We start from the raw sequence: 12605 nt of genomic DNA, 5'->3' as shown, positions 1-12605 counted from the left end.
ATTCCCAAATGTCCCCAGGGTAGAAATTGCCCCTGGTTGAGAGCCACTGGGCCAGATCCTTTTCCTGGTATTCCTTTTTCATTATTTCAATGACATGCTTGTAGGTTCATTATGTTTTGTCCTGGATAATTCACATATCAAGAGCCACCTATTCTGTATCAAGTCCTTCACCCAATGCCCAATACCTCTCTGACTTTATGGTGCCGCATTGTTCTGCCTGCTCTGTGTCCTAGAAGGAACATAGGAACCTTGGAGTTTGAGAAGAAAAGGCTTTCACAAACCTTGCTCTAAATCATCTGCTCAGCTCTCTGCTTAGATATCTTTAACTGCTCCCCTCCACTCGACACACGCACACAGAGATTTATAAAGACTTTCCTCTGCACAGAGTAACTTTGTGACAAGGGCCCCCTCTAAGCCTTTCTCTCCTACTCTGCATCTGGCATGATGGCTCTTTTCTGTTTCCAAAACCAAGTCTCTTAACTTTTTTTAATTATCCCCCATTTGAGTGACTCACAGTTCTCTGCTTTTCATAATTTCAGTAAGACATGCAAAAGCAAACCTAGACATATTAGAACTTTGCAGAAAGAAATGAGCGTTAAGGGGAGGACTGACCCTATATTCTACATTCAATCCAAGATGTGCAGCTGCTAAAGTTGGCATAACTATCTGTATTGTCCCTGTGGACAGGGGGACTTTCCTGAGCTGGTGTTCTTTGGCCCCCCTATGAAGTTCATGGACTTTCTTAATATTGGCAGGGGACGCACAGGACTCCTGTCCTGACCTAGAAGAGATTACAACTCTTTCAGCAGAGGCGGCATCTCTAGCAAGGATGTGAAAGTACAGAAAATTTCCCTCAAATGGCAACTTTGGGTGCCCTCTAGATCTTGCCCGATCCAAAAACACCCTTTGGGTCTCCTCAGGGCCAAAAGAGCCATGACAGCCCCCAAGCTCCCTTCACAGTATCTTCTGTCCAGATTCCAAGTGAGACGGTGTCACTGACCGCGCTTGCTCGTAGGATTGAGTCTCCTCCTAACCCCGCTGCCTCCTTCTCCAAGCCTTGATGCCCTACTGAGTCAGAGGCTGGCAAGCCTTCAGCTCCAATACATTCTTATAAAACCTGGATAGAAATATTCAAATTACCCAGGCTCTCAGAGACAGGGGAGAGTGACCTCCCTCATTCTAGGAGAAGCACCTCTCTTATCCATAGTACCTGTAATTTTGCACTGCATCATCTTGACACACCACACCCCTCCTCCCATCAGACATTAATCTTTGTGAGAGCTGGAGTGTTGGTTGTTCACCTTTGACATCCCAGTACCAATCACCGTAACTGGAACAGAGTAGGTGCTTCATAAGTACTTAACGAGTAGAAGCTCAGTTTCAAGAACATCTGAATTTTGCAATTCTTGATTTGCTGCCAGGAGAACCAGGCAAAGGGAGGTAAGAGTTCTGAATACTCACTCCAGACAGGAAGGTTAACCTGACCGGTTTCTCATCCTGGATAAACGTGATAAATGTTTCCGTGACTCTGACAGTTGTTTTCTGGTCCTGTTTTTTTTTTTTTTTGTTTAACCACAGATCAACGAAAGTCACAATGACTGGCTTCTCTCCACGCTTTCTTCAACGCATCTCAGAGCTCCAAGCCAATGCGAGAGCCCAGCATTGATCCCAACGTGGGATGGTATTCTAGAACAGATACTCACCCATCCTCTTCAACTGTCAAGACACCAAAACCCAGTTGCAAGACTGATGATGCTGTGAATTCAGTCTGGAGCTGAGGAAAGATTTTATTTATTGTGTCCTCATTCCTGCCACAATCAGGCAATAATAGCTTCAGTTGTCAACCAATACCCTGACAATAAGTCAGTAGATTGACAGTGGATTCCAAGGGAATTGGCCTCGGCCTCTGATTGTGTGCACACTGGCTGTAATTTCTGCATGGCTTGATTCAAAATCTTTTTCAGGCTGTATTTCCTTTAAATATGGACAACAGAAAGATTCAGACCTTCTAATACTGTCAATGAGAGTGAAATCAGTAGAGCAACTTTGGAAAACAATTGGACAACATCCATTAGAATTTTAAATGATTTTGCCCTATAACCTCGTATTCTGCTTCTCCCTTGGAAAATACATGTGTGAATAAGATAATAAGAAAAGTAACAAAGCATGCACAAGAATTCTTACTGCAGTGTTGTTTGTAATATCGAAAAACTGGGAACATAGAAGATGCCCATCAACAGGGGAAGGGCAAAATCAACTGATATCTCTATGCTAAATAATATTTGTTGCATGCAGTAGTTGAAGAGCAATTAACTTGTTTGTACTAACATGGGTAGGTTTCTAAGATATATTAGGTTTAAAAAAAATCAAATAACTACACAGTAGAAACCCATTTGCTTAAAACACATACTTGCCCACACACACACACACACAGAAAACTTAAATATTTTCTATGAACACAACAACACTAGGTATGCAAATCAATTGAGAAAAGTGTGGAAAGGTACACAGTAATCTACTAACAGTAGTTATCTTTGGGTTGAGGGCAGAGAAGAAGAGAAAGGAGGGCAGAAGAACTGAGAGTATTAGTCAAGAGGGATTGTAGGGGTCGCCCGGTGACGCAGCAGTTAGGTGTGCACATTCTACTTTGGCAGCCTGGGGTTTGCTGGTTTGGATCCCAGGTGTGGACATGGCACCACTTGGCAAGCCATGCTGTGGTAGGCATCCCACGTATAAAGTAGAGGAAGATGGGCATGGATATTAGCTCAGGGCCAGTCTTCCTCAGCAAAAAGAGCAGGATTGGCAGCATATGTTAGCTCAGGGCAAATCCTCCTCAAAAAAAAAGGGGGGGGATTGTAATATCTGTAATATTTTAGTTTTTGCAAGGAGAAAATATTCATGTATATCTTGCAAAATTAAAAATTAAATTTAAAAAGGGAAAAAAGAAAACCTCTACCTCTCTCTGTCTCTGCAGGGGAAGGAAGGCTCTTGGATGGAACTGCCAAGAAACAGCAACTCTTGGAATTGGTACAGTGATCTGGGGCAGGATGGTCCCTTTTTATGGGTAGGATGGCATGATTTAATTAACACTATCGTGAATGCTCCCGATGCAAAAATATAAATTCTTCCCTTTGAGAATTCTTCACTGGGAAAGGATGCTATGCATTAGGTAGAAAGTTGGACTAGATAAACTTCAGTGTTTAATTCCTAGAATGCACTATAATCATCCATAATGTTGATACTGGCAATAGCCACAATCTACCGAGCATTAGAGTGTGCCCAGCTTGGTGCTAAGCATTTTACATGAAGCCTGTCAGTCAATTATCATAAGCATTTAAGTCTGTATGGTTATCCCTATTCTATAAATGAGGAAACCAAGTTCAGAATAAGTAGTGAGCTGAGATATGAAGCAAGGTCTGTCTCATTTCAAAACCTCCCCTATTAACCACTCTGCTATAGTGCATGAGAAATTAAGGGAGTCTGCCCCCTAGATGTGGGTTGGGTTTTTTGTAGTTAACAAACGGATTAGTGGCCATTTCTAAAATGCTTCCCAGAGTTCTGAATTAGCCCCATGGCTTGTGGGGTACTACGGAATAGTCTCTCTGTGTCCAATAAAATGAAGTTGCCTCTTTTCCTGCATACAGCATTCCTCAAATTCTGTCCCAGGAGATGTGTGATAATGAAGTTTCATTGTCATTTGAAAGAGGTTGGCAGAAAAGGGAAACAAGTCCCAGGCGGGGCAGATCTGAATGGTGTAGCAGAGGAAATGCTGTCCCCATGAACACAAGCAGCTGGGTGTCGGGACGCATCATAAAATTTTATTGTGAAATGCACAGATGATGGGCCCAGCTGCAAAGCATCAAGAGTGTTTATCATGATCTCCCAGCGCATTGTGGGTGTGCTCCCCTTTTGACACTATTTTTGTGGGTTTAACCTAATTGAGATGAAGACATCAAAATTACTTCAAGGTGCAGTCCTGCTGGGCGGCGCGCCATGGGCTTCCCTCTCTGAAGATCATCATACCATTTGTCATGACGGGCTAGACCAGCACTGGAAGGAACAAGTAGTAAGTATTAACATGAGAAGATGACAGAACCTGGAGTTTGGTGAACTTTTGCTGGTCACATGCACATTTAACTGACTCATCAGTTACCAACTGCATGGGGAGGCCATGCAATTGGCCACACATTGTTGTTGAACAAAATCGTCAAACTCTACCATGCTGTACAACTATGCCTTCGTGTGTTTGTATCTCAGAGAATGAGACAATCTACAGCCCAAAAATAGTTTTACTCTCTCCCTCTCTCTCTGCCCACCCTGTGTATCTGGGCCTTTACAAGCAGCTCTCTCCTTGGTAATAATTCCTTCATTTAGATAAGGCTTTGGTTTGCCTTTTCCCTTAAAGATCATGACATTCTCAATCGGGATTCCTCCTCTGAAACAAAGAACACAGAAAATGTTTTGAGTGACTATTTTCTCTCTCCCAAGAATAGTACATAATTAGTACCATTCTAGATGCATAGGAAAGAAATGAAATCATTACATACAATAGATGCCTTATGCATTAGGGCTTAATTTGTTAACTGAACCCCAGTTGAGAACAGCTTATTAAGGCCCCCAGATTTATACAGCCACAGAATTAAGTCATAGAATCTCATAATGGAAAAACCTTTTATAATTTGAGTTCAACATCCCCTTCTTATGCATGAATTCCCAATGATACCCTAAAAAGTAGCCAACCAGCTTCTACCTGAACAGCTCAACCATCAGAAGCAGTAAACATCATTAATGAGAACCCTCACTGCTAGAAGTTCTTCCTCTGGATTTGATAGGAGGGCCAGATTGTGGGGAGACTTGAAAGCTAGATCAAGACATTTAGACTGCATCTTGCAGGTATTGGTAACCATCAACTCTGCAGCTCTGTGCATAACCAGCACAATCCTAAACATGCTCTCCTCTGATTCTGCCTAATCCTGTTACATTATTCCAGGGAGAAACACCCACAAAACTGCTGACAAGTTTAGAAAACTGATGCAGAAACAGCAGATAGGTGCTATCAACAGGTAACACCATTCTTCTCACTCAGAGATTTATTTGGCAACATAGACAGTGCCTGGAGGAATGCTGTTACTGCCTGTACCCTACCAATATTTCCCTATACCTCATTAGATAACTTGAAAATACCCCATCTTTATGTTGTCTTATCTTGCTTTCTCACATCAGGCTGGTGCTGAGGTTTCAGGTGTCGAGCTGCAGCCAAAAGGGAGATTTATGGTCCTGTTATCAGCTCTGAACAGCAAGAGGCTGTGGTCACATAGCAGGGAAACAATAGCCCAGGAGGGAAGGCCACAAGGAGGGCTGCTGGTCAGCACCTGGAATCACCTGTGCCCACACAGCGTCTGTGGGCAGGTGGACTAGGCTGAGCGTTGAAAATAGAAATATCGCATGGGTCCTGGGAAAAAAGCTCCGTCCACTCAAGTGCTACACGTACAGTCACTTACTAGCTCAAATGGTTGCTGCCCACGGCTAAATCCACTGCCACATATTTCAGGGCTGTTAAATCAGTCCAGCAAAATGGAAAACCTATCACAACTGTTTGGGACTAAGGAGGTCATGATAAATGGAGAGTGAGTGAGAGGACCTCTTGGGAGGTGGGGGTGCTTACTCAAGCCCGTGATCAAACCATGGAAGAGGCACGCTGTTGGCTTGCCCAACATGACACCTGGTATGCCCCCACCTTCTAAGGACAAAAATGAGATTTTACCAGACAATTCTACTTGTCAGGCATGGGCAAGGAGGGTAGGCAGTAAAAACTCTCATTATTACAGCAACCACAGGTGTTCTCCAGCTCAGTCAACCACCTACCATTGTGGGACTCTACCTTCATATCTAACAAATTCTCCTCAACTAATTATATACAGGTTTATTTCTTATAGGTGTTAAACATATATCCTCCTTGAATCATCATATGGCCCATTTTATAAACTCCTAAAGACATTTGATAAGTGTTATATAAAAGTACCATGCACTAAATAAATGAAGCCCTCAGGCTTCCCCATCCCTAACTACACCCTTGTGTCACTGTACCCTGAACGCACAGCCCCTGCCACCGTCCCCATTGATGCTACGAGTGGGATACACTAGGGGAAAGCCTATCCTATTCTCCTCCCTCACCCACAGCTCTCTCCCAGGCTTCAGGCAAAGGCAGCAAACGTTGAGAGCTGACTTCAGTTGACTTTGGGGAAATCCCAACCCTAAGCAATAGGGAGAACCCTCTAGTTCTTCCTATTCTCTTCTGAGGCTGCCATCAGAGAATTTAGATCTACCAAAGAGATTCTTTTCCAGTTGGCAGTAGGCTAAAGTCACTACGTATTCCCCTTGAACTGCCCCACAGATATTGTCATGTGGTGAGTCAGAACCTGGGTTGAACCTGAGCAGGTGACCCCGGAGGAAATGGCTCTAGTGTGCCCATTAGCAGCGGTCTCCTTCGGAGCCCTTCTCAAAGCACAGCCTCTCCAGAGACTCTTCCCTGGTTTATCCTGAGTAGTTGAGCAGGGGTTGGACTGTATTCAACAAATATTTACTGAGTGCCTGTTACATGGAGAGCATGATGTCAAGGAGCCATTTCAGTTCTGTTCAAACATTAGCCCTTTCAGCTAACGTTTGTTTGAATACTTTTACTAGTGAGAGGTGGAATATAGTGGGCTCAAGAATGAGCTCTGAGTCATCCTGCCTAGTTCACATTCTGAGTCACCATCTCTTCAGACATTTTAAAGTTCAACAAGTTAATACATCCAAAATAGTTAAAACCATGCCCAACAAAAAATAAGCCATCAATGTATAGTAGTCATTATTATGATTATACAGTGGGTACTTGGCTAGGCCCTGGGGATGCAGTGATCAATAAGTTATCCTCCAGGCCTCTAGCAAAATACAATCTATGGAAGAGAAGACACTGAGGCAGAGCATTTTAACACAGCAATGTTTCTTAACAGTCAGCCATGACACACTGATATACCCCAAGCACTTCACAGGTCTGTCAAATTGTGAACAATGTTTAAAAGGAATGTTTGCTACACTGACTGTAAGTACTCCAACAGCTCTGATTCTCAGCTGAATCATTGAGCTGAGTGGAGAGACAATATTGTGTGGAGCAGGAAACAATGCTAAACTTGCACTGAAGAAAAATCACACGTTACTAGAAAATGTAAGAAATTTACTTCATAAGTATATAAGAAAGTGCTACTGGGTCACGAATAGTTCTATTCAAATAGCAAGAATACTCAAGCATGCTTTTGTCTGCCAATAACATAACACCCAGCTAAAATGGATAAAATGTAAGAACATTTGTTATCTTCCGTAGTAAAAAGTCTGGAGGAAAGTAGTTCAAATGTTGGTCCAGCAGCTCAATTATGTCATTCAAGGTCAGACTCAATCCATCTTTCCAATCTTCAAAGTTAAGCCCATTGACTTAGTCTTTAAGCATCTATTTCTGTATATGCAAAATGGCCACCACAGTTCCAGTCATCACAAGTAGACATGATAATGCTCAGCAAAGAATTTCCCAGAGATCTCTTTTTTTAGAGTCACATGTCCATCAAAGCCAATTTGCCAATATTGAATCCCATGGCCATGCCCTAGCTACATGGGAGTCTTGGAAAACACATGACTGGCATTTGTAGCCTCTGTTTTGGGAGATGAGTTACACCAGAAAAGTCTACGTAATAACCATAACCAAAAATGTCTGCATAGTGAATAAGTGAAGTGTCCAGAAACTGGATGCCCATTCAAACATTGTGAGTTTCTGTTCTACTGTAATAATAATTGTGTACTAATTATTATTAGCTTGTTAAGCATGGCTTTAAAACAATTAACCCTTTCAAGAGTGAGGCCAAATATTCTAGTATTTCAAAAGGGGTCACAAACATGGAAAAGCTGAGTACAAGTTTACTATGTGGTAGTAAATGTTACTCACGCAAATGAAATGCTATGGAGGAGAGTGGAGAATCAGTCAGGAGATCCATATATATTTGTATGCTCATTTATATACATAATTAATTTTTGAACATCTGCTATGTATCTGGCACTATTTTACAGTAGTGAGTAAGACAAAGTCCCTGCCCTCATGGAATTTAAATCTGGTGGGTATGACGACATGGCCTTTAGTCCCCAAGACCCAAAGATTTTTTTTGTCCCAGGTTTGCAGGAGTTCTTATTAATCTTATACTCTGTGTCCCTTCTGCTAGTATTTGTGTCCTTCCACTCTGCAACTTGGCAATTGTGTCTATTGCCTGTAAATATTCGTATAAAAATTTGTCTTTCCTCCATCAGCTCTGCCAACTTTGAATAATAAATAAGAAAAATGAGACTTCCATTAAGTTTGTGCCCCCTTAAAGTACAGGCCATTCATCTTATTTACAATGGGAGATTTGGCAGAGTAGGAAAAGTGCAGACTGAGGCTCTCATCCCAGCTTTGTCACTCATTAGCCACAGAGCAGCCTTGGGTAAGTCATTTTCTGAATCTGTTTTCTCATCTGAATATGGGCAAAATAATAATCCTGTATTGCTATATCTAATAATGCTATAATAACACTAAATCTTGGCACAAAGCTTAGACAAACTAAGCGTACAATGGCTGGCATTGTAAATGGAAGGCTAGTAATAGTCTTTACTGCTATTTGACCCTCCAGTCTCATTTGCCACTTGTCAAATAAAGCGAACCCTCAGCAGCAGGTGGCCAGGCCAGTCAATTAATGCCTGCAGATGGCATGGTGATCTGCTAATTGCTCAAGGCTTCCAAAATCTAAATTGGTGTGGTAGCTCAGCTGCCAAGGACATCAAGTTTTCCTCTCTCTGTCCCCCTGACCACAGCCTCACTCCTGAGAATTCCAATGAAAACTCTGATTCTCTGGAGACAGGTCAGCAGTTTGTGCTGTTAAAAATAAGTTGTTTGGACCCTGACCTGACATTTACGAGGAAACAGAAGGCACTTAGTGCCATCTTTGATTTCTTTATGCCCACCACCATAAAAATTTTTTAAAAAACTACGGAGATTTTGACATTTCTCTCATGATTTAGCTCTTTGACTATCACACAGACTATTCCCTGACGGAGCATGAGGTGAAAGAGGGCCTGAGAAGAGACAAGGAATCTCAAGAAAATGTCAAACTCAATTATTTATTCAAGTGGCAAAACATGGTGTATACTCACTGCCATGAATTAACCAATTTTTAAACAAATAACTGAGTATTTCCACATATATAAATATATGCTCTATTTTCCCGAATAAATAAGCAACTCAGCCTCCCAGCAACTCACAAAACCATCTGCTTTTCTGAGCTCTCTCCTCACAGATGTCCTTCCTGAGTTTTAAACCACGGCATCAGCCTCGGCTTCCTGCTAGGAAGTATGGGTAGTTTGCCATTTTTAGGGGAAGAGCCTCAGCACATATTTTTTCATTGCCATTTTAAAAACATGGCATGTTACCCATACATCAAAGCATCAGTATGTCCCTGGCACATCCTCTCCTATGCATTTAATATACGGTTGTTGAATGTAAATAAAGTAGTGGAGAAATGGACTAGGGAGGGAGGGGAAATGGAGAGAAAAAGCCCCCCTTTCTCAGCCCAAAAGAGCAAATGTCTATGGAGCTGTGTCTTCTCAAGTGAGAAAAGTGGGAGAAAGAATTTGGGGAAAGACCAAGCAAAAAGGAGTCCTGGTCTGCCAATAGTCATTCAAGATCAGCATTGATAAGAAGAAGGTTCTTCAGAATTGATAATTTCATGGCAAACTTCAGAAGCAAACAGCAGGATTGCTGCTTGTCTGGATCAGCTCGGGCTGCCATAACAAAATATCACAGACTGTGTGGCTTACACAACAGGGGTTTATTTTCTCACAGTTCTGGAGGCTGGAAGTCCAAGACCAAGAAGCCAGCCAATTCAGTTCCTAGTGAGGGCTCTCTTCTTGGTTTTCAGATGACTGCCTTCTCGCTGTGTCCTCACACAGCAGAAAGAGAAGAGAGACCACACTAAGGTCTCTTCTTATAAAGGACACTAATCCTATTGGGTCAGGGCCCCACTCTTACTACCTCATTTAACCTTAATTAACTCCTTGTAGGACTTATCTGCAAATACTATCACAGTGGGGGGTTAGGGCTTCAACATATGGATTTTAGGGGGATACAATTCTGTCCATAGCACTGCTAAAGAACTTGCTCTTTGTGAAGATCCTCATGGCACCCTAGATGTAGTCATCCTTGGCAAATATTGCATGGTTCAAGACACAGTGACCCAGGGGCCTCTGGCTCACAAGACATCCTCAAATCAAGTTCTACCCTCCTCTGTGGTCACAGACACGCCTTGCTTCTAAAAAGTCCTTTGTCAATATTCAACTTTATATTTTAAAAGAATTGTTACTTGAGCAAAGGATTCCTCAGATAACGTATGTTTTATGAATTTTTAAGAGAGGCAGGAGTATCTGCAGGGGAAGAGTTTGGGATTCCTGCCCATTGGAAAGTTACTAGAAATGAAGATAAGGAGGGATTAAAGTCATAACTAACGGGACAACGGTAGATGAGTTTTGAGTTGTACCAAACTTTTCTGGAATGACCCTGTTACTAAAACAAAGCAACACACTCCTCATCATTAATATTATTCTTGGTGTTGTCTTGTACAGCTCCATTTTTCTCATTTAAACAAAAATGCATGGTATATTTCAAATATATTTCCCTTTAACCCTAAAGATCTTAGTGCTCCAAGGCCACGGAGAAGAAAAGTCCCAGGGTTCTGTCTCCCTTTCAGATTCCACATACATTCTGTTTAATCTAGCCAATATTTATTAAGCAGCTACTACAGGCCAAGGATTATTCTAGGCACTGACAAAGCCAAGGTTTAGGAGAGTTGATCGTTTGCCACACTAACAGGTCTTTCCCTCTCTCTACTCCTTACTCTGTGCGTATTGAGGTTGTGCCTGGCAGCAGCACAGAACTGGACTAGTGCATCCAATGATCCCCCTGCCCATCTGGGTCGGGAGTAGGAATAAGGCAAAGCTCATATGCCAATAGAGAAGTCAATCAGAGGAAATGATGGTGCTGATGTCTCCGAAGAGCCCAAGTGGTTCCCCACCATTCCCAGGTCATTCCCTCATTTTCCAACTCTGTTCTCTTTTGCTTGTCACTTGAATATGCCTTAAAGGGCTTCTGTGCCCTTCTCAGAGACTCACAGTGTATATCAGTGAGAAATCTTGAAATAAAGAAACTTATGTAACCCAATATTTCCCAAATGCATTTCTTTCCTGAGGCAGTACATAGCCCTGTGGGTGGCTTCTAAGATTTGCTGACCAGTTTCCAAAGATTCAAGCCAACTCACTTAAGCTGCCCTAATTATAACTCTAAAGATGATAGCGTATGCCTTCAATTCCCTCTTATCTCAAATCTCACCTTCCTAGACACTTCTCCTCTTTCGGCGTCCACCGTGTATCAACCCTCCCCTCACTTTACACCTTACTGCCTTAGATACAAGATCTTCTTCATGAGCCCCAGATACAGAGGACCACTGGGCCCTACATTTTCCAAACAAAACTTGATGCTGTAGGCCAGAATTTTCAACTGAAAATTCTAAGAAATGTTTATCCTCAAGAAATTGAGAGAGAGAAAGCTTATAGCTAAGTAAGTTCACATATTAAATTTCTCTCTTAGATGTTACAAGACACGCTACTTTATAAAAGCTCTGAGAAGTTCTATATTAGAGAAACTTATCTAACTTGACTTTCCCAAATGCATTTAACCACAGTCTTCCTTTTCATAACACCTAACAATGGCAGAAGGAACTACTATCCCACAGAATACACTTTGAGACACTGCTGCAGACCAATTTTCTTCTCTGAACTCCTCCTTTCCCATCAAATCTCCCCTATTTGGTGTCTCACTCTGTCAGGACCCAGTTTGGTAATTGAACTAATAATGACATGTTGGGCTAATAATAGCAGCGCAAATGTTTGACGCCAGCTCCTACTCCCCAAAATCCCGTGAAAAAAATGCAGCATCATCCTCATTTTACAGGAGAAGAAATTGAGACTTAAATTAAAGAAGGAACTTTCTCAAGTCTCACCCAACCAGGAGGTGTCAAGTTGGGATTTGAACACAGGTCTTCTAATGACTTCTTTCGTGCTAGCCACTCTGTCAATAAGGGGTTAATATGCTCACTTTCCGGAGCTGTTTACATTTTAAAGTCAAAGAGAAAAAACACTTTAATCTCAGAAGAATGAAATGAATCCCTACTGGCAGGAATTGTGGAAGACTTGGAGGAAGCCAAAGCAGAGAGAATTTGGAGAGGCCGCTCTTCTTTTCTGTCTTTCAGATCACAATCCCCTCACCCCAGGGATGCATGGAAAGCTCCATCTATTTGGGCAAGGGAAGCTCCCATCCTCCTCCAAGCTAAGGTTATAAGGATATGCAAATAGCCACGGATTTATATGTAGGTACAGCTACAGAGTGGGGTTGTATAAAAATAACTCCAGATATTCTGATTTGTGCAGCCCACATACTTTGCTATCTTTGAATAGCTTGGTTTGTGTTTTATTCAATTAGGACCGAACTGGAACCCACA

Source organism: Equus caballus, chromosome 30 (assembly GCF_041296265.1).
Source record: "Equus caballus isolate H_3958 breed thoroughbred chromosome 30, TB-T2T, whole genome shotgun sequence".
In the NCBI taxonomy this organism is placed as follows: Eukaryota; Metazoa; Chordata; class Mammalia; order Perissodactyla; family Equidae; genus Equus; species Equus caballus.
Note: the sequence above shows the minus strand (reverse complement) of the source record.